This window comes from Triticum aestivum, chromosome 3D (assembly GCF_018294505.1).
Source record: "Triticum aestivum cultivar Chinese Spring chromosome 3D, IWGSC CS RefSeq v2.1, whole genome shotgun sequence".
In the NCBI taxonomy this organism is placed as follows: Eukaryota; Viridiplantae; Streptophyta; class Magnoliopsida; order Poales; family Poaceae; genus Triticum; species Triticum aestivum.
This window is the reverse complement of record NC_057802.1, coordinates 193361971-193386303: the sequence shown is the minus strand read 5'-3', so window position 1 is coordinate 193386303 and position 24333 is coordinate 193361971.

Here is a 24333-nt window from a genome sequence, read left to right as displayed (position 1 = left end):
GCGCCCGCCTCCCTCCGTCGGCGGCCGGCCTCCTCTCCGGCCTCTCCTCCCCTCACGCCGGCGAGCCGCACTGCCATCCCCTTCCTCCTGCGTCGATCCGGACGAGCACGAGCTTGAAGGGCCCGATCCAGATCCGTTGACCAAGGTTGACCCAAGCCCCCCTCTAAATCCTCCAAGTCCTCAGATTTTCTCAGCATGTGCACTTGTTCGTGATGCCATAACTACGTGCATGTAGCCCCGATTCGCGCGTGTAAGATGTCAAATTGTTCGCCTCATGATGCTCTTCATTTTGTTCGATTGCACCATGTTCATTAGAGGTCATCTTGATGCCCAAATCTCTGTTGGAAGAGGGCTAGTTGCTGTTATTCTCTGGTTCTTGGCAGAACTTGGAGATTTGTCATTTTTGTTTCTTTTAATCTGTGCATCTTATGGGCATGAGCTCTACATGTGTTTCGAAGTATGCCATGCCATCTTTCCAAGGGTTTATGCCATGTATTTTTGTGCTCTCTGTGGTGACTAGCACAAGCATGCAAATTAGGCCCCGTAATATTTCTGATTTCAGGGACTAGTGATTTCTCTAAGTTCTTGTCTGCTGTAATTTTGTTGCCATGTAAACTTGATGCTACAGAGAGATCCATGCATATTTTGGAGATGTTCATTAAGGATGTGTTGTAGATATAGTTGTAGTGGATCCATACCTGCAATTTGTTGCAATTATGGAGTGCCATAGCATGACTCAATCTTGCTCTACTTTTGCTATAAAATATTTCTGGCAGATTCTTAACATGATATGCAATTTTGCCAAGCTTATTGTAGTTGATCCATACATGCTATGCATTTGTTCTTGCAATTGTTAGCTTCATAAACATGCCATCGTGCTGTAGGTATGCTTGGTTTATAGTGCATTGCTCTGTAGTGAGTGCGTCAAGCTCACAAAGAGGCCTACATATTAATATTTCTGCCATGCTCTGAAACCTGATAACGGAACTTGCTATGTTTACATGCTTGCCACCATATCTTCTGGTCCTTTTTGGTTTATGGTCAGTAAGGGATTTTTGTCATGTGCTTTTAGTAGAACACTACCATGCCTTGTTTTGCTATGTTAAGTTCCTGTAGCATGATGATTGCGTGCTCTGAACATTGCTACCTGATGCTGTTTTCTGCCATGTCCAGTTTTTCACCAAGTCTGTGATCCTGTTATCTTTTGCATTTTTGCCATGCTTGTTTGAGCTTGATATGTTGTGAACTAGCCGTAGCTCAGTGTTCATCTTTTGTCAAGCATCTCCTATAGATTACTTCCATGTGCTTTGTTGCTATGTTGGGGTGATGTACCATTGTTATTTGTTGCATTTTATGTGCTATCATGCTGTTAATCGCAGATTCGTGTCATTCTTGTTTTGCTTGCCATTTGCAAACCGTGCATCCGTTTCCGGTGATCTTTATATCGATTTCGACCGAAATCATCTCATCTTTCCAGTGGCATACTTGGGTTGCCAAGTTACTACCTTGTTCATATTTTTCCTTCCGGAGCACGCATATGCATCGCATATCATATCTTGCATATCGTACATGTTTTGCATCATGTTGCTTGTGCATTTCTCGTTGTTGATTGTGGTTCCGTTTGTTTGTGTTCTTGTCTTGGGTAGAGCCGGGAGACGAGTTCGTGAACGAGGAACCTGTCGAGTACGCTTACGAGGATCAAGCTTTCGACAACTCTGAGAATCTTGCAGGCAAGAATGACCACCCCTCCAAATCACTTCTATCTTTGCTTTGCTAGTTGTTCGCTCTATTGCCATGCTCGCTACCTATCACTTGCTATATCATGTCTCCCATTTTAGCCATGTCAGCCCTAACCATCTTTTCCTAGCAAACCGTTGTTTGGCTAAGTTACCGCTTTTGCTCAGCCCCTCTTATAGCGTTGCTAGTTGCAGGTGAAGTTGAAGTTTGTTCCATGTCGGAACATGGATATGTTGGGATATCACAATATCTCTTATTTAATTAATGCATCTATATATATTTTGGTAAAGGGTGGAAGGCTCGGCCTTATGCCTGGTGTTTTGTTCCACTCTTGCCGCCCTAGTTACTGTTATACCGGGTTTATGTTCCTTGAGTTTGCGTTCCTTACACGGTCGGGTGATTTATGGGACCCCCTTGACAGTTCGCCTTGAATAAAACTCCTCCAGCAAGGCCCAACTTTGGTTTTACCATTTGCCGCCTAAGCCTTTTCCCCCGCGTTTTCGCGAGCCCGAGGGTCATCTTTATTTTAAACCCCCGGGCCAGTGCTCCTCTGAGTATTGGTCCAAACTGTCAGTCGCCGGTGGCCACCAGGGGCAACTCTGGGCTGGCCTATGGGAAGCTTGGACAATCCGGTGTGCCCTGAGAACGAGATATGTGCAGCTCCTATCGGGATTTGTCGGCACATTCGGGCGGCTTTGCCGGTCTTGTTTTACCATTGTCGAGATGTCTTGTAAACCGGGATTCCGAGACTGATCGGGTCTTTCCGGGAAAAGGTTTATCCTTCGTTGACCGTGAGAGCTTATGATGGGCTAAGTTGGGACACCCCTGCAGGGTATTATCTTTCGAAAGCCGTGCCCGCGGTTATGAGGCAGATGGGAATTTGTTAATGTCTGGTTGTAGACAACTTGTCACTTAACCCAATTAAAATACATCAACTGCGTGTGTAGCCGTGATGGTCTCTTCTCGGCGGAGTCCGGGAGGTGAACACGGTATGAGTTATGTATGACGTAAGTAGGTGTTCAGGATCACTTCTTGGTCATTGCTAGATGACGACCGCTCCGTTGCTTCTCTTCTCGCTCTCTCTTGCATATGTTAGCCACCATATATGCTTTTGCCGCTGCAGCTCCACCTCTTTGCGCCATCCTTTCCTACAAGCTTAAATAGTCTTGATCTCGCGGGTGTGAGATTGCTGAGTCCCCGTGACTCACAGATTCTACCAAAATAGTTGCAGGTGCCGACGATGCCAGTGCAGATGATGGCGTCGATCTCAAGTGGGAGTTCGACGAGGAACGTGGTCGTTACTATGTGTCTTTACCTGATGATCAGTACTGGAGCCCAGTTGGGATGATCAGGGATCTAGCATTTGGGGTTGTCTTATTTTCATCTGGATTTTGACTGTAGTCGGTCTATATGTTTGTATTTTGGATGATGTATGATATTTATTTATGTATTGTGTGAAGTGGCGATTGTAAGCCAACTCTTTATCCCATTCTTGTTCATTACATGGGATTGTGTGAAGATGACCCTTCTTGCGACAAAACCACTATGCGGTTATGCCTCTAAGTCGTGCCTCGACACGTGGGAGATATAGCCGCATAGTGGGCGTTACATCACCACATGATCAGGTCATCTCTCATCAAAGATCACGATAACCTCGGAACACACGGATAGTTGCCTTGCATGCAACGAGATACTCACCGGTGCTCATATGCCATGCACAACCATTCAAGCAAACATGCAAAACACCTATCATATCAAAGGTTCAAACATGCTTGCCTAGTTCGGAGAAGTCGGAGTCTTGCTCGGCGAAGTTCGCGGCTCCGTCACCTCCTCCGGAACCTACGGTATAGCGAAAACGTACACTAACGTAAAAATCATCGCGTGCATAAAATTTTTTCCAAAATTTTTCCAAATAAATACTATAAAAAACTAGACAAAAATACAAGACTGACAGAAAAAGAATCAATCAAAAATCATCTTTTATTAAAAATTTATAAAGGTTTTAGTCCAGGGACTAATCTGTGATGAAACAGAAAAGAACCAGGGACTTAACTGAGAAAATAGAAAATGGTTCGGAATAAAAGGCGCCAGCCCGAAGGGAAAGCTCATTTGCTCGACGGCGCCAACAGAAAACGGTTCGAGGGAGAAAAAGAAGAGATGCTGACGGGGGGGGGGGGGTCCACACGTCAGGTTTAAAAACGGCCAACGGAGCTCACCGGCGCCCGAACGCTGCGGTGGTCGCCGGCATTGAACCACGGCGAGGCAGGGAGATCGGAGGGTACGAAGATGTTCAGTGTGTCCTTCCGCGTCGGTGGGTGGTGGACTTGGACGACGGAGAGCACCACGTCGACGGCGACACTTTCTCCGGCGGACGGTGGTTCTGGCGATGGTGGAGAACTCCGGTGGGTGCTGCAAACTCCAAATTGAAGCCCGGGTCAGGAGAGTGGATGCATAAGGAAGCTACTGGCAAGAGATGAGGGGTAGAGGTGCACGCACGGGAGCGAATCGAGCTGGGTCCCGTGGCGGGTCGAGGCGGCCGGAGTTGGGGAAGAAGGCTCCCTCGTGGCTCTACCAGTGGCTTGGCGTGGTATTGGTGGTGCGTAGGGGTTGTGTGAGTTCGTGTTCGAGCTCGGGGCCTCTATTTATAGGCGACCCAAGGGGTTGGCCGTGAACGGGATATCTCCGGCGAGCGATTACGGCGAGGCAGGGGTTGGGCAGGGAGTTCAAGTGGCCAGGCAGCATCAGGGAGGTTTACTGGTGCCGTTCCCCCGCTAATCCTCGGTCGGGCTTGGCGTAATGCGCCGATCATCGACGGGCGGCCGTACGGGCACGGCGGCGGCAGAGAGCGTGCTCTGCGCCTAGCGGTTCACGACGAAGGGTGGTAGCGCGCACGGCGGAGTGGATGGCCACGCGGCGGCCTCGGGTGGCTTGGGCGGCGCTGGGCGGCGCCGTCCACGCTGCGCCTCTCTCTGGCAGCCGCAAAGCCGCCGTTGCCGTCGCTCACAGGGTGGCGCACCTCCGCCTGCTCGTCGTCGACGCCCGCTAGCCTCCAGACGATCGTGCGGCGCAGGGATAAGGAGGAGAGAACAGGGAGCAAGGCGCCACCGCGGTACTGGCGAGATTGAGAACAGTTTCTGAAGAAAATGACAGTGTTCCTGAAACTGTTAATTGAACTTGACTGAACATTATAGAAACAGTGCCAGTCAGGTGTTCGATGAAATGATTTGGCATGAAGAAATTTTTTTCTGGAGCTGGGACTTGGTGAGGTGACCTCTCAATGCATCCAGAGGCTGCCTGAATTTTCTCAGACTTTTAGGAGAAGAATTCAAATGAATTTCATCAAATTTGGCAAATCTGGTCCAAACTTGCAGCAAGCACAATTTGAAATATTTGAACTGGAGACCAGTGGATCTTCATGGATCCTGGTTAAGGGCTCAAAGGACTAGCTAGGGGAATTGGTTTGGAGGCAGAACTCAAAGTAGAAATGGTTGTTCCTTTGAAACCCTCCAAGGATCAAAGTAGAGGGTAGAAATTGTTTTTGATGAGAAATAAAGGGAAACAAATATATGGAGAGGTTCAACTTGCTGGATTTGAAGTATATCATGATCCAAAGATGGGGAAAGGCTTTTGGGAGGGGGTTTCCACTTGGGTCATGGTAAGAGGGATTTTGAAAAGTGGGAGAAGATCACTCCAAATGCCATAGGATTATTTAAAAGGTTTTCAAAAATATTTTTCCAAATGAAAAACCCTTGAGCCAACATGGGATGAAAAATCTTCAAGACCAACAATCAAGTCTAGGGTGAAACCAAACAAACACTTGTCACAAAAAGGAATTTTTTTTGAGAGGGAGAGTTTCTTTAGAAGAAAATTTAAATACCCTCCTCAAATTAAATAAAAGATTTTAATAAAACCAAAATAAAATTTTGGGTGTCACAGCACCTACCCCCTTAGGAAAAATCTCGTCCCCGAGATTTCTGCTGATCCTCAAATAGATATGGATATTCTGTCTGGAGAAAATCCTCCCTTTCCCATGTAGCTTCATCCTCGGTGTGATTGCTCCACTGAACCTTGAAAAATTTAGTTGTTTTCTGACGGGTCCTCCGTTCAGACTCTTCCAATATCTTTACTGGCCGTTCTCTGTAGGTGAGATCTGGTTGCACATCAATGCTCTCATGAGGTACATGCTTATCCGGGTTGCTCACACCTTTCCTCAATTGCGAAACGTGGAACACATCGTGGATGTCTGACAGCTCCTTGGGTAGGTCTAGCTAGTAGGCTACTGTGCCTCTTCGTGCAACTATACAGAAGGGTCCAATAAATCTTGGGGCTAGCTTCCCTTTAATTTTGAACCGTTGTAGGCCTCGCATAGGAGACACTCGTAGGTATACGTAATCACCGGGTTCAAAGCTGACCTCACGATGTTTTTGATCGTAATAGCTCTTCTGTCGGCTTTGAGCTGTCTTGAGTCTGTCCCTGATCTGTTGAACTATCTCCTCGGCCTCCTTGAGCATGTCTGGGCCGAAGATACGACTATCACCTGTTTCTGACCAATTCAGTGGGGTACCACACCTCCGTCCGTACAATGCTTCAAAAGGTGCCATTTGTAAGCTGGCTTGGTAACTGTTGTTGTAAGCAAACTCGGCATATGGTAAACTTTCTTCCCAACTGGATCCATAGGTGAGCACACAGGCTCTCAGCATGTCCTCCAGGATTTGGTTCACGCGTTCCGTTTGTCCATCAGTCTAAGGACGGTACGCTGTACTGAATGCTAGTTGCGTGCCCAGAGCTTGTTGTAAGTGATCCCAGAATTTAGAGACAAATTGAGTGCCTCAGTTGGATATTATAGTCTTTGGGACTCCATGCAGACAAACTATACGGGAGAGATAAAGCTTGGCAAGCCTTTGAGTGGAGTAGGTTGTCTTCACGGGAACGAAATATGCTACCTTGGTTAGCCTATCTGTGATGACCCATATGGCGTCATTTCCGCGTTGAGATCGAGGCAGTCCGACGATGAAGTCCATTCCAATTTCATCCCATTTCCACTCAGGTATCCGGTTTGGCTGTAGCAGTCCTGCCGGCTTTTGATGCTCGGCTTTAATACGCTGACATGAATCGCAACAAGCAATGAATGCGGCTATATCCCTTTTCTTACCGTGCCACCAGAATCTTTCCTGAATGTCTTTGTACATTTTGGTTCCTCCAGGGTGGATCGAATATGGAGCGGTGTGGCTTTCGGTTTGTATTTGTTGCTTGAGTCCCTCAATGTTTGGCACGCAAAGTCTGTCCCCGTACCATAATATTCCTTCAGATCTGTGACGAACTCTGAAGCCTTGCCTAGGCTCATTTTCCTCTTTATACCTTCGATGCTGGGATGTCCCTGCTGAGCCTTCTTAATTTGTTCCATTAGGGTGGGATGTATCTCCAGATTGGATACGGTGCCCTCAGAGAGTAACACCATGCTGAGTCTAGCGAACTCCTGCTAAAACTCAGGTCTCAAGTTCTGTGGATTGTCGTTGCTCGGGCTGGGGTTCCGACTAAGAGCATCGGCCACTACATTGTGTTGGGGAACGTAGTAATTTCAAAAAAATTCCTACGCACACGCAAGATCATGGTGATGCATAGCAACGAGAGGGGAGAGTGTTGTCCACGTACCCTCGTAGACCGATAGCGGAAGCGTTAACACAACGCGGTTGATGTAGTCGTACGTCTTCATGATCCGACCGATCAAGTACCGAACGCACGGCACCTGTGAGTTCTACACACGTTCAGCTCGATGACGTCCCTCGAACTCTGATCCAGCCGAGTGTTGAGGGAGAGTTTCGTCAGCACGACGGCGTGGTGACGATGATGATGTTCCACCGACGCAGGGCTTCGCCTAAGCTCCGCAACGGTATTATCGAGGTGTAATATGGTGGAGGGGGGCACCGCACACGGCTAAGAGATCTCAAGGATCAATTGTTGTGTCCATGGGGTGCCCCCTGCCCCCGTATATAAAGGAGGAAGGGAGGAGGAGGCCGGCCCTAGGAGGGGGCGCACCAAGTGTGGAGTCCTACTAGGACTCCCTAGTCCTAGTAGGATTCCACCTCCCATATGGAATAGGAAAAGAGGAAGGGAAAAAGAGAAGGAAGGAAGGGGGCGCCCCCCTTCCCTAGTCCAATTCGGACCAGACCAAGGGGAGGGGTGCGGCCACCCTTGAGGCCCTTTTCCTTCTTTCCCGTATGGCCCAATAAGGCCCAGTACGTATTCCCGTAACTCTCCGGTACTCCAAAAAATACCCGAATCACTCGGAACCTTTCCGAAGTCCGAATATAGTCGTCCAATATATCGATCTTTACGTCTTGACCATTTCGAGACTCCTCGTCATGTCCCCGATCTCATCCGGGACTCCGAACTCATTCGGTACATCAACATACATAAACTCATAATAAAACTGTCATCGCAACTTTAAGCGTGCGGACCCAACGGGTTCGAGAACTATGTAAACATGACCGAGACACGTCTCCGGTCAATAACCAATAGTGGGACCTGGATGCCCATATTGGTTCCCACATATTCTACGAAGATCTTTATCGGTCAGACCGCATAACAACATACGTTGTTCCCTTTGTCACCGGTATGTTACTTGCCCGAGATTTGATCGTCGTTATCTCGATACCTAGTTCAATCTCGTTGACCGGCAAGTCTCTTTACTCGTTCCGTAACACATCATCCCGCAACTAACTCATTTAGTCACAATGCTTGCAAGGCTTATAGTGATGTGCATTACCGAGTGGGCCCAGAGATACCTGTCCGACAATCGGAGTGACAAATCCTAATCTTGAAATACGCCAACCCAACAAGTACCTTTGGAGACACCTGTAGAGCACCTTTATAATCACCCATTTACGTTGTGACGTTTGGTAGCACACAAAGTGTTCCTCCGGTAAACGGGAGTTGCATAATCTCATAGTCATAGGAACATGTATAAGTCATGAAGAAAGCAATAGCAACATACTAAACGATTGAGTGCTAAGCTAACGGAATGGGTCAAGTCAATCACGTCATTCTCCTAATGAGGTGATCTCGTTAATCAAATGACAACTTATGTCTATGGCTAGGAAACATAACCATCTTTGATTAACGAGCTAGTCAAGTAGAGGCATACTAGTGACACTCTGTTTGTCTATATATTCACACATGTATTATGTTTCCGGTTAATACAATTCTAGCATGAATAATAAACATTTATCATGATACAAGGAAATAAATAATACTTTATTATTGCCTCTAGGGCATATTTCCTTCAGTCTCCCACTTGCACTAGAGTCAATAATCTAGTTCACATCGCCATGTGATTTAACATCAATAGTTCACATCACCATGTGATTAACACCCATAGTTCACATCGTCATGTGACCATCACCCAAACGGTTTACTAGAGTCAGTAATCTAGTTCACATCGCTATGTGATTAACACCCAAAGAGTACTAAGGTGTGATCATGTTTTGCTTGTGAGATAATTTTAGTCAACGGGTCTGTCACATTCAAATCCGTATGTATTTTGCAAATTTCTATGTCTACAATGCTTTCTATGGAGCTACTCTAGCTAATTGCTCTCACTTTCAATATGTATCTAGACCGAGACTTAGAGTCATCTAGATTAGTGTAAAAACTTGCATCGACGTAACCCTTTACGACAAGCCTTTTTTCACTTCCATAATCGAGAAACATATTCTTATTCCAGTAAGGATAATTTTGACCGCTGTACAGTGATCTACTCCTAGATCACTATTGTACTCCCTTGCCAAAATTAGTGTAGGGTATATAATAGATCTGGTACACAGCATGGCATACTTTATAGAACCTATGGCCGAGGCATAGGGAATGACTTTCATTCTTTTTCTATCTTCTGCCGTGGTCGGGTTTTGAGTCTTACTCAATTTCACACCTTGTAACCCAGGCAAGAAACTCTTTCTTTGACTGTTTCATTTTGAACCACTTCAAAATCTTGTTAAGGTATGTACTCATTGAAAAAACTTATCAAGCGTCTTGATCTATCTCTATAGATCTTGATGCTCAATATGTAAGTAGTTTCACCGAGGTCTTTCTTTGAAAAACTCCTTTCAAACACTCCTTTATGCTTTGCAGAATAATTCTACATTATTTCCGATCAACAATATGTCATTCACATATACTTATCAGAAATGTTGTAGTGCTCCCACTCACTTTCTTGTAAATACAGGCTTCACCGCAAGTCTGTACAAAACTATATCCTTTGATCAACTTATCAAAGTGTATATTCCAACTCCGAGATACTTGCACCAGTCCATAGATGGATCGCTGGAGCTTGCATATTTTGTTAGCACCTTTAAGATTGACAAAACCTTCTGGTTGCATCATATACAACTCTTCTTTAATAAATCCATTAAGGAATGCAATTTTGTTTATCCATTTGCCAGATTTCATAAAATGCGGCAATTGCTAACATGATTCGGACAGACTTAAGCATCGCTACGAGTGAGAAAATCTCATCGTAGTCAACACCTTGAACTTTGTCAAAAACCTTTTTCGACTAGTCTAGCTTTGTAGATAGTAACACTACTATCAGCGCCGTCTTCCTCTTGAAGATCCATTTATTTTCTATGGCTTGCCGATCATTGGGCAAGTCAATCAAAGTCCATACTTTGTTCTCATACATGGATCTCATCTCAGATTTCATGGCTTCAAGCCATTTTGCGGAATCTGGGATCACCATCGCTTCTTCATAGTTCGTAGGTTCGTCACGGTCTAGTAACATAACATCGAGAACAGGATTACCGTACCACTCTGGTGCGTATCTTACTCTGGTTTACCTACGAGGTTTGGTAGTAACTTGATCTGAAGTTACATGATCATCATCATTAACTTCCTCACTAATTGGTGTAGGAGTCACAGGAACAGATTTCTATGATGAACTACTTTCCAATAAGGGAGCAGGTACAGTTACCTCATCAAGTTCTACTTTCCTCCCACTCACATCTTTCGAGAGAAACTCCTTCTCTAGAAAGGATCCATTCTTAGCAACGAATGTCTTGCCTTCGGATCTGTGATAGAAGGTGTACCCAACTGTCTCCTTTGGGTATCCTATGAAGACACATTTCTCCGATTTGGGTTTGAGCTTATCAGGATGAAACCTTTTCACATAAGCATCGCAACCCCAAACTTTAAGAAATGACAACTTTGGTTTCTTGCCAAACCACAGTTCATAAGGCGTCGTCTCAACGGATTTCGATGGTGTCCCTTTTTTTATGTGAATGCAGGTGTCTCTAATGCATAACCCCAAAACGATAGCGGTAAATCAGTAAGAGACATCATAGATCGCACCATATCTAGTAAAGTGCGATTACGACGTTCGGACACACCATTACGCTATGGTGTTCCGGGTGGCGTGAGTCGCGAAACCAAACTCGTAACTCAAATATTCTCCTCCACGATCTGATCGTAGAAACTTTATTTTCTTGTTACGATGATTTTCAACTTCACTCTGAAATTCTTTGAACTTTTCAAATGTTTCAAACTTATGTTTCATTAAGTAAATATACCCATATCTCCTTAAATCATCTGTGAAGGTGAGAAAATAACGATATCCGCCACGAGCTTGAACATTCATCGGACCACATACATCTGTATGTATGATTTCCAACAAATCTGTTGCTCTCTCCATAGTTTCGGAGAATGGCGTTTCAGTCATCTTGCCCATGAGGCACGGTTCGCAAGCATCAAGTGATTCATAATCAAGTGATTCCAAAATCCCATTAGTATGGAGTTTCTTCATGCGCTTTACACCAATATGACCTAAACGGTAGTGCCACAAATAAGTTGCACTATCATTATTAACTTTGCATCTTTTGGCTTCAATATTATGAATATGTGTATCACTACGATCGAGATCCAACAAACCATTTTCGTTGGTGTGTATGACCATAGAAGGTTTTATTCATGTAAACAGAACAACAATTGTTCTCTAATTTAAATGAATAACCGTATTGCAATAAACATGATCAAATCATATTCATGCTCAACACAAACACCAAATAACACTTATTTAGTTTCAACACTAATCCCGAAAGTACAGGGAGTGTGCGATGATGATCATATCAATCTTGGAACTACTTCCAACACACATCGTCACCTCGCCTTTTACTAGTCTCTGTTTATTCTGCAACTCCCATTTTCGAGTTACTACTCTTTAGCAACTGAACCAGTATTAATTACCGAGGGGTTGCTATAAACACTAGTAAAGTACACATCAATAATCTGTATATCCAATATACCTTTGTTCACTTTGCCATCCTTCTTATCCACCAAATAGTTGGGGTAGTTCCGCTTCCAGTGACCAGTCCCTTTGCGGTAGAAGCACTTAGTCTCAGGTTTAGGACCAGACTTAGGCTTCTTCACTTGAGCAGTAACTTGCTTGCCGTTATTCTTGAAGTTCCCCTTCTTCCCTTTGCCCTTTTCTTGAAACTAGTGGTCTCGTCAACCATCAACACTTGATGTTTTTCTTGATTTCTACCTTCGTCGATTTCAGCATTACGAAGAGCTCGGGAATTACTTTTGTCATCCCTTGCATACTATAGTTCATCACGAAGTTCTACTAACTTGGTCATGGTGACTAGAGAATTCTGTCAATCACTATTTTATCTGGAAGATTAACTCCCACTTGACTCAAGCGATTGTAGTACCCAGACAATCTGAGCACATGCTCACCAGTTGAGCGATTCTCCTCCACCTTTTAGCTATAGAACTTGTTGGAGACTTCATATCTCTCAACTCGGGTATTTGCTTGAAATATTAACTTCAACTCTTGGAACATCTTATATGGTCCATGACGTTCAAAACGTCTTTGAAGTCCCGATTCTAAGCCGTTAAGCATGGTGCACTAAACTATCAAGTAGTCATCGTATTGAGCTAGCCAAACGTTCATAACGTCTGCATCTGCTCCTGTAATAGGTCTGTCACCTAGAGGTGCATCAAGGACATAATTTTTCTGTGCAACAATGAGGATAATCCTCAGATCACGGATCCAATCCGCATCTTTGCTACTAACATTTTTCAACATAATTTTCTCTAGGAACATATCAAAAATAAAACAGGGAAGCAACAACGCGAGCTATTGATCTACAACATAATTTGCAAAATACTATCAGGACTAAGTTCATGATAAATTTAAGTTCAATTAATCATATTACTTAAGAACTCCCACTTAGATAGACATCCCTCTAATCCTCTAAGTGATCACGTGATCCATATCAACTAAACCATGTCCGATCATCACGTGAGATGGAGTAGTTTCAATGGTGAACATCACTATGTTGATCATATCTACTATATGATTCACGCTCGACCTTTCGGTCTCCGTGTTCCGAGGCCATATCTGTTATATGCTAGGCTCGTCAAGTTTAACCTAAGTATTCCGCGTGTGCAACTGTTTTGCACCCGTTGTATTTGAACGTAGAGCCTATCACACCCGATCATCACGTGGTGTCTCAGCACGAAGAACTTTCGCAACGGTGCATACTCAGGGAGAACACTTATACTTTGATAATTTAGTGAAGGATCATCTTATAATGCTACCGTCAAACAAAGCAAGATAAGATGCATAAAGGATTAACATCACATGCAATCAATATAAGTGATATGATATGGCCATCATCATCTTGTGCTTGTGATCTCCATCTCTGAAGCACCGTGCTTGTGATCTCCATCTCCAAAGCACCATCATGATCACCATCGTCACCGGCGCGACACCTTGATCTCCATCGTAGCATCATTGTCGTCTCGTCAATCTTATGCTTCTACGACTGTCGCTACCGCTTAGTGATAAAGTAAAGCATTACATGGCGATTGCATTGCATACAATAAAACGACAACCATATGGCTCCTGCCAGTTGCCGATAAATCGGTTACAAAACATGATCATCTCATACAACAAATTATATCACATCATGTCTTGACCATATCACATCACAACATGCCCTGCAAAAACAAGTTAGACGTCCTCTACTTTGTTGTTGCATGTTTTACGTGGCCGCTATGGGCTTAGCAAGAACCGTTCTTACCTATGCATCAAAACCACAACGATAGTTTGTCAAGTTGGTGCTGTTTTAACCTTCGCAAGGACCGGGCGTAGCCACACTCGGTTCAACTAAAGTGAGAGAGACAGACACCCGCCGGTCACCTTTAAGCAACGAGTGCTCGCAACGGTGAAACCAGTCTCGCGTAAGCGTACGCGTAATGTCGGTCCGGGCCGCTTCATCTCACAATACCGCTGAACCAAAGTATGACATGCTGGTAAGCAGTATGACTTATATCGCCCACAACTCACTTGTGTTCTACTCGTGCATAGCATCAACGCATAAAACCATGCTCGGATGCCACTGTTGGGGAACGTAGTAATTTCAAAAAAATTCCTACGCACACGCAAGATCATGGTGATGCATAGCAACGAGAGGGGAGAGTGTTGTCCACGTACCCTCGTAGACCGATAGCGGAAGCGTTAACACAACGCGGTTGATGTAGTCGTACGTCTTCACGACCCGACCGATCAAGTACCGAACGCACGGCACCTCCGAGTTCTACACACGTTCAGCTCGATGACATCCCTCGAACTCCGATCCAGCCGAGTGTTGAGGGAGAGTTTCGTCAGCACGACGGCGTGGTGACGATGATGATGTTCCACCGATGCAGGGCTTCGCCTAAGCTCCGCAACGGTATTATCAAGGTGTAATATGGTGGAGGGGGCACCGCACACGACTAAGAGATCTCAAGGATCAATTGTTGTGTCCATGGGGTGCCCCCTGCCCCCGTATATAAAGGAGCAAGGGAGGAGGAGGCCGGCCCTAGGAGGGGGCGCAGCAAGTGTGGAGTCCTACTAGGACTCCCTAGTCCTAGTAGGATTCCACCTCCCATATGGAATAGGAAAAGAGGAAGGGAAAAGAGAAGGAAGGAAGGGGCCGCCCCCCTTCCCTAGTCCAATTCGGACCAGACCAAGGGGAGGGGTGCGGCCACCCTTGAGGCCCTTTTCCTTCTTTCCCGTATGGCCCAATAAGGCCCAATACGTATTCCCGTAACTCTCCGGTACTCCGAAAAATACCCGAATCACTCGGAACCTTTCCGAAGTCCGAATATAGTCGTCCAATATATCGATCTTTACGTCTCGACCATTTCGAGACTCCTCGTCATGTCCCCGATCTCATCCGGGACTCCGAACTTCTTCGGTACATCAACATACATAAACTCATAATAAAACTGTCATCGTAACTTTAAGCGTGCGGACCCTACGGGTTCGAGAACTATGTAGACATGACCGAGACACGTCTCCGGTCAATAACCAATAGCGGGACCTGGATGCCCATATTGGTTCCCACATATTCTACGAAGATCTTTATCGGTCAGACCGCATAACAACATACGTTGTTCCCTTTGTCACCGATATGTTACTTGCCCGAGATTCGATCGTCGGTATCTCGATACCTAGTTCAATCTCGTTACCGGCAAGTCTCTTTACTCGTTCCGTAACACATCATCCCGCAACTAACTCATTTAGTCACAATGCTTGCAAGGCTTATAGTGATGTGCATTACCGAGTGGGCCCAGAGATACCTCTCCGACAATCGGAGTGACAAATCCTAATCTCGAAATACGCCAACCCAACAAGTACCTTTGGAGACACCTGTAGAGCACCTTTATAATCACTCATTTACGTTGTGACGTTTGGTAGCACACAAAGTGTTCCTCTGGTAAACGGGAGTTGCATAATCTCATAGTCATAGGAACATGTATAAGTCATGAAGAAAGCAATAGCAATATACTAAACGATTGAGTGCTAAGCTAATGGAATGGGTCAAGTCAATCACGTCATTCTCCTAGTGAGGTGATCTTGTTAATCAAATGACAACTTATGTCTATGGCTAGGAAACATAACCATCTTTGATTAACAAGCTAGTCAAGTAGAGGCATCCTAGTGACACTCTGTTTGTCTATATATTCACACATGTATTATGTTTCCGGTTAATACAATTCTAGCATGAATAATAAACATTTATCATGATACAAGGAAATAAATAATACTTTATTATTGCCTCTAGGGCATATTTCCTTCACATTGGCCTTCCCTGGATGATAGTGAATACCGACATCATAGTCCTTGACCAATTCCAACCAGCGTCGCTGCCGTAAATTTAGCTCTGGTTGTGTGAAAATATATTTGAGGCTCTTATGGTCCATATATATTTCACAACGATTTCCCAACAGAAAGTGCCTCCATTCCTGGAGTGCATGGATGACCGCTGCTAGCTCCAAGTCATGAGTTGGATAATTTTCCTCATGCTTCCGTAGTTGCTTGGAAGCATATGCGATAACTTTGCCATCTTGCATTAGTACGCATCCGAGGCCCTTCCGGGACGCGTCACAATACACTTCAAAACTCTTGTGTATGTCTGGCACGGTCAAAACTGGTGCTGTTGTTAGTTTCTTCTTGAGTTCTTGGAAGCTTTTCTCGCATGCTTCCGTCCATACAAACTTCTTGTCTTTCTTGAGCAACTGTGTCATCGGTTTTGCCACAGTGGAAAATCCTTCAATAAATCTTCTGTAATATCCGGCCATTCCCAGGAAACTCCGCACATCTGTCACATTGGCTGGTGGTTTCCAGTCAAGTATGGCCTTGACCTTTTCTGGGTCTACGGCCACGCCTTCTTGGGTTAATATATGGCCTAGGAAACCAACTTGCCTTAGCCAAAATTCACACTTGCTAAATTTGGCGTACAAATGATGTTTCCTTAATTCTCCCAAAACAATCTGAGATGTTCCGCATGCTCTTCTGGTGTCCTTGAATATACCAGAATGTCGTCAATGAACACCACAACGAATTTGTCCATGAATTTCATAAACACTTTGTTCATGAGGTGGACGAAATATGCGGGGGCGTTCGTCAGTCCAAACGGCATTACTGTGAACTCATATAATCCGTATCTGGAGGTGAATGCCGTCTTAGGGATATCTTCTGTCCGTACTTTCAATTGATGATATCCCGATCTTAAATCAATTTTTGAGAACACCTTGGCTTGTGCGAGCTGGTCAAACAAATCATTTATCCGTGGCATTGGATATTTGTTTTTGATGGTGACCATATTGAGAGCTCGATAGTCTATGCACAATCTCAGTGTCCCATCCTTTTTCTTGGCGAATAAAACTGGCGAACCCCATGGTGAGGAGCTGGCTCGAATAAATCCTTTGTCTAGTAATTCCTTTATTTGTTTCTTCAATTCTACCAACTCTGAGGGTGCCATTCTATAAGGTTTCTTATAGATGGGAGTGGTGCCAGGTGCGAGTTCAATGCTGAACTCTATCTCTCGGTCTGGTGGCATGCCTGGTAGTTCTTCAGGGAATACGTCGGGAAATTCGCACACCACTGGGACTTTTCTCAATTCTGAAATATCCACTTTGTTCAGCTTTGGTTGCCGTGACCGTGGTCTCTCTTGAGCTGTAACCTTTATTGTCTTGCCGTGATGATGAGTGAGAATCACGGTCCGATTGAAACAATCAATAAATCCCTTGTTGGTGGTCAACCAGTCCATCCCTAGGATGACATCCAGTCCTTTATTTTCCAACACGATGAGATTAGCCTGAAACATTAATCCTTCGAACTCAATGATCACTCCTTGGCAGTAACTCTGAGCGATCTGCTTATTTCCGGGGGACTTGATGATCATAGATTTTTCCAAAGGAAGTATCGGAAAACCATGTTGCAAAACAAAACTCTTCGAAATGAACGAGTGAGAAGCTCCAGAATCAAACAAAACCGTGGCAGGTACTGTGTTGACAGGGAACGTATCGAGCACGATGTCTGGGGCATTCTGGGCTTCTTCCCTGGTCACATGGTTCAGGTGACCCTTCCTGTGATTGTTGTTGGGATTGAAATTGTTGCGCTTGGGGGCTGGATTATTTCCACCATTGTTCGGCTTGGGGGCCGAGTTCCTTGGTTTTGGGCACTGTTTGGCATAGTGCCCTTCTTCACCACAAGCATAGGAAGTGACCCCTGGACGGTACGTGAAGTCCTTGTCTCTGGAATGAAACTCTCTGGTTGGCCTTAGATCAGTCGTCGTGGGTTTTCTCGCTTCATTCCTGGAACCTCAGTCTTGCTTTGGTTGTTACGAGCAAGAGTCGTCTTGTCCCTTTTCCGCTTACGGATATCCTCCAGACTGCGGCGCTCATTCTCCAAGGTAATGGCCTTGTCAACCAGAGTTTTGAAATCTGGGAAAGTGTGTACTACTAGTTGGCATCTTAATGCTGGCGCCAGGCCGTCCAGAAATTTTTCCATCCTTTTGTTCTCAATCATATGTTCATCGTAGGCATAACGAGATAGCTGGGTAAACTGACCGTTGTACTCTGTCACTGACATGCCTCTTTGCTTGAGGTCATCAAATTCTCTTTTCTTGATTTTTATGATGCTCCTGGGGATATGTGCCCCACGAAAGCCTTCCTTAAACTCTTCCCAGGTGATATTGTGTTCACTGGGATGCATGTGTAGGAAGTTCTCCCACCATGCTGCAGCTGCTCTGGTAAGGTAGTGGGGTGCATAAAGCACCTTCTCTTGATCAGAGCACTAAGCAATAATCAACTTTCTTTCGATGTCACAAAGCCAATCATCGGCTTCAAGCGGCCTATCAGTGTGAGCAAATGTTGAAGGGCGCGTCTTCTGCAGTTCAGACAACTTGGAGTGCGGTTGGTATGGCTCACGGTGGTTTCCCATATTGATGACGTGATTCATCATCTCTTGGTGTTGTTGCTGGCTTTGTTGGAAGAGGTGGCATACTTGAGATAAGACTGCCTCACTGTCCTGTTGACTAGACTGTCCCTGAGTGAAGTTGTTGCTGGTCTGTGTTCCATAAACTTCTTCTGGTTGATTGGGCATGCAACGAGTCCACGGACGAGACATTTTCCACTCTGGGGTATTATGTTGCAAAAAATCATGAGAAGAAATGTGTGGCACAAGGAAAATCTTGCAAAGACAAAAATTTTAAAGACCTCAAGATTTTCCGAAAAAAAATATTTTGACTGCGCACGGAGAAGGACTGCTTAGCACATATCTTACACGCGAAACGTAAACATACGATACATCACTCAGGATGTGCGTACACATTCCTGACATGTTATTTAGACTAGCACACTCCTCTGGAATGCAGCGCACACAACTACTACAAACTTAAATACATAAAACATAACATACATGCAGGCACAACGCGCGGCTACTAAGCGCACTCAGTCGGAGATGGTGAAGATTTCCTTCCCCTGGCCGAGGGTAAGACCCAACGGTGCAGGAGACTCAACCTCCACCTCCTCCCTAGTAGGCTCCAGGCGCGTAGCACTGCGCTGAGGTGATGGCGCGGGTGCGACAGGCGGCAGTGCGGGTGCGGCAGGCGGTGCAGCCCTGACTGGAGTAGGAGCGATGACTCGGTCGAACTCCTCAGTGGTAGGCAGACGGCGAGCAGTGGCCAAAATGGCCGGTGAATAAGATGCTGAGGACGAGACATAAGTCAGTGGCGGTGCCATGTGGAGAAGCTCCTTCCTGCTGGCAGGACCGCCCCGAACTAAGTCCATGCGAGCAGCCACAAGATCGTCCACGAGGTTGTCGAAAGATTCCTCCAGAGCTTTGAGGTACTCGACAAGCATCTCGATAGCTTCATCCCGCTCTCCCCTATGGCAGGCGAATGCATAGTGACAAGTATATGGCACATGGCATGGGAGGTAGCGGTAGCGATGAGTCTTCATCATAGGAAGGATATCCCGAAGGCGAGCTATTGCCTCACGGGCGGCCATCTGCATGGCATGCCTCTCCGTAGGCATGGCCCTTCCCACAAAACGGAAGTGGCGTGACGCAGAACGTCCTCCCTTGAATTGCACCACGGCTTGGTGCATAGACACGTCGTCGCTGAGCTTGTGCTGGTAAAGCGTGAACTCCGGACGAGTCGCTGGCCCGATCGCGAGCTTGGTGATGGAGAAGAGGAGCTTGACAAACCCCTCGGGCACATTAGTGAACACCCGAGTCTCGCAGTTGTTGCCAGCCATCTAGAAAAGTAGGCAAAAATTCTGAGTAGTCAAATCAAAAATTTATGATGACCAACAGAAAATAGCTACATTTGAAAAATGCTGCAAAAGCACTAAAGACGCTAATAACCGATTAGCGATCGCACCTAGTGGCTTCCTACAGTCAGCCTGGCTCTGATACCAAGCTGGTCACGACCGGTGTTCCACTAAAAATATTTATTGAGAAATCGATCCCTTTTACGGACCAGTAAAGAAGAATTCCTTCTCACTGGTAGACAATATCTTGATCACAGAAGAGAAATACCAGGAGTACTAAATATAATACAAGGCTGAGCGGAGACTGCTCAACAATTCATTACAAACACGCCGATATTACACATAAAGGCGGATAGGGTGGCATAACTACTGACTCACGATAAAAGCGGTGGTGGAAATATCACAGTGAAGTGGGTGACGTGACTCCTGAATCTAACAGCTCTTCGAGCGTCGGAGTGAGGCTCGAGGATACTTACTGTGGGTGGCGAAAGCGAATATAATACACGTGACCAATATCCAGGATCGCATGGGACTGAATGGGACTCCTCTAGGCGTCGGACTCGCTATCAAACTCTTCATCCATGAGATCGCCTTCGTCAACATCTGGCCAAATCAACAAGCCAGGTGAGTACTATGAAAGTACTCGCAAGACAGTTCGGACATAAGATATAACAAATGTAAACATGATGCATATGAATAGATTAACAAGCGCACTCAGACAATGAGATAGCAATGCATGGAAAATAAAAGGGAAGTCGGGCGGTAGTCCTCCCGAAATCCCAAAGTAATGCTGAGGGCCAATCGAGTGTCTGAAAGACTCCTCGGAAGGGTAAAAATGAAATAACAATGCCGCAGTCGGGCGTCCAGGCGACACCACATAAAGGGCTTATAATAGAATATAAAAGATAGTGCGTGCCACAGTCGGACGTCTGAAGCGACATCACATAAAGGGCTTATATTGAAAATAAATGACAAGAGTGCCACAGTCGGACGTCTGAGCGACATCACATAAAGGGCTTATATCAAAAGTAAATAACAAGAGTGCCACAGTCGGACGTCTGAGCGACATCACATAAAGGGCTTATATTTCACAACTTAATAATTTAGCAGCTCAAGAATTTAATACCACAACAAGGAAATATTCAGATACGTGATAAAGGTTAGTCCATCCACAGGAATAACAATTCAAACGAGGATACAACTCAAGCTTGTTCATCGGGGATTTTCCACGAGGACTGGCATAGATATGGATATACTCGCCATGGTCCTTGATCACGGACACGATGACTCAGAAGGATTTGACTCTGCAGAGTTTGCACTACAACCACAGCCAACGGATTTCAGTAGTCACGGGGACTAGTTCCGTTTACGGTGTTTTAGGAAAAAACACCTCTAACCAGTACACACCCATTCAACATTCCGATGGCAGGAATCACCCACGGTAACGTTCAAGAAAAACCTTGAGATGGGGAGGCTACAACCTCGCGTAGCATGGGATCAAATTTATATACGCGCGCTCTAAGGGGTGCCCCCCTCTCGGTCCCAGCCGGAAACACCCATGCCCCCTGACCGGATGACTGGCTTTGATCCAGGGCCATGGAACCCTCATCCCGGCCCCTCTATTTGGTGTGTACAAGGAAAGAGGTTAACATCTTACTAAATCGTATTCTTTGCAGAAAACATGTGGCAGCACGAAAGGGGGAAGAACGGTAACGTGACTCAATCCATGTTAACATCGGAGTTTAATGGATGACGTAAGGCTGGCATGCTACAACAACACCACCTCACTACCTTTCATGTCACCACATGATCAGGTCATCTCTCATCAAAGATCACGATAACCTCGGAACACACGGATAGTTGCCTTGCATGCAACGAGATACTCACCGGTGCTCATATGCCATGCACAGCCATTCAAGCAAACATGCAAAACACCTATCCTATCAAAGGTTCAAACATGCTTGCCTAGTTCGGAGAAGTCAGAGTCTAGCTCGGCGAAGTTCGCGGCTCCGTCACCTCCTCCGGAACCTACGGTATAGCGAAAACGTACACTAACGTAAAAATCATCGCGTGCATAGAAATTGTTCCAAAATTTGTCCAAATAAATACTATAAAAAACTAGACAAAAATACAAGACTGACAGAAAAAGAATCAATCAAAAATCATCTTTTATTAAAAAGTTATAAAGGTTTTACTCTAGGGACTAATCTGTGATGAAATAGAAAAGAACGAGGGACTTAACTGAGAAAACAAAAAACGGGTCGGAATAAAAGGCGCCAGCCCGAAGGGAAAGCGCATTTGCTCGAAGGCGCCAACAGAAAACGGTTCGAGGGAGAGAAAGAAGAGAGGCTGACGGGGGGGGTCCACACGTCAGGTTTAAAAACGGCCAACGGAGCTCACCGGCGCCCGAAGGCTGCGGTGGTCGCCGGCGTTGAACCACGGCGAGGCAAGGAGATCGGAGGGTACCAAGATGTTCAGTGTGTCCTTCCGCGTCGGTGGGTGGTGGACTTGGACGACGGAGAGCACCACGTCGACGGTGACACTTTCTCCGGCGGATGGTGGTTCGGGCGATGGTGGAGAACTCCGGTGGGTGCTGCAAACTCCAAATTGAAGCGCGGGTCAGGAGAGTGGATGCATAAGGAAGCTACTGGCAAGAGATGAGGGGTAGAGGTGCACGCACGGGAGAGAATCGAGCTGGGTCCTGTGGCGGGTCGAGGCGGCCGGAGTTGGGGAAGAAGGCTCCCTCGTGGCTCTACCAGTGGCTTGGCGTGGTATTGGTGGTGCGTAGGGGTGGTGTGAGTTCATGTTCGAGCTCGGGGCCTCTATTTATAGGCAATCCGAGGGCGAGGCAGGGGTTGGGCAGGGAGTTCAAGTGGCCAGGCAGCATCAGGGAGGTTCACTGGTGCCGTTCCCCCGCTAATCCTTGGTCGGGCTTGGCGTAATGCGCCGATCATCGACGGGCGGCCATACGGGCTCGGCGGCGGCAGAGAGCGCGCTCCGCGCCTAGCGGTTCACGACGAAGGGTGGTAGCGCACACGGGGGAGTGGATGGCCACGCGGCGGCCTCGGGTGGCTTGGGCGGCGCCGTCCATGCTGCGCCTCTCTCTGGCAGCCGCAAAGCCGCCGCTGCCGTCGCTCACGGGGTGGCGCACCTCTGCCTGCTCGTCGCCGACGCCCGCTAGCCTCCAGACGATCGTGCGGCGCAGGGATAAGGAGGAGAGAACAGGGAGCAAGGCGCCACCGCGGTACTGGCGAGATTGAGAACAGTTTCTGAAGAAAACGACAGTGTTCCTGAAACTGTTAACTGAACTTGACTGAACATTATAGAAACAGTGCCAATCAGGTGTTCGACGAAATGATTTGGCATGAAGAAAAAAATTTCTGGAGCTGGGACTTGGTGAGGTGACCTCTCAATGCATCCAGAGGCTGCCTGAATTTTCTCAGATTTTTAGGAGAAGAATTCAAATGAATTTCATCAAATTTGGCAAATCTGGTCCAAACTTGCAGCAAGCACAATTTGAAATATTTGAACTGGAGACCAGTGGATCTTCATGGATCCTGGTTGAGGGCTCGAAGGACTAGCTAGAGGAATTGGTTTGGAGGCAGAACTCAAAGTAGAAATGGTAGTTCCTTTGAAAACCTCCAAGGATCAAAGTAGAGGGTAGAAATTGTTTTTGATGAGAAATAAAGGGAAACAAATATATGGAGATGTTCAACTTGCTGGATTTGAAGTATATCATGATCCAAAGATGGGGAAAGGCTTTTGGGAGGGGGTTTCCACTTGGGTCATGGTAAGAGGGATTTTGAAAAGAGGGAGAAGATCACTCCAAATGCCATAGGATTATTTAAAAGGTTTTCAAAAATATTTTTCCAAATGAAAAACCCTTGAGCCAACATGGGATGAAAAATCTTCAAGACCAACAATCAAGTCTAGGGTGAAACCAAACAAACACTTGTCACAAAAAGGAAAAAAAATTGAGAGGGAGAGTTTCTTTAGAAGAAAATTTAAATACCCTCCTCAAATCAAATAAAAGATTTTAATAAAACCAAAATAAAATTTTGGGTGTCACATCTGCTGAGCACGCCCTTCCCTTTTTCAAAATCTTGAAAAAGGCGGGCCCAATGGAGTGGACCCTAGAGGCCGAAGCAGCGCCGCAAGATTTGAAGAAATACCTCTCCTCTACGCCAATACTGGTTGCACCTAAACCACAAGAGCCGTTGCTACTATATCTAGCGGCAACATATCAAGTGGTCAGTGTTGCGCTAGTGGCGCCGAGGGAGGTCGATGCAGAAGTGGTAGCAACAGTAGAGCTGACAGATGGCGAGGTAGGGCGCCCGACGGAATCTGACGCCCATGGGGCAGAGGCGGCGCAACCAAATGACGTGGTGCAGAAGAAGAAGATGATGCAGCACCCAGTTTACTTTGTCAGCTCCCTCTTGCAGGGGGCTAGATCAAGGTACTCCGGCGTGCAGAAATTGCTCTTCGGCCTCCTTATGG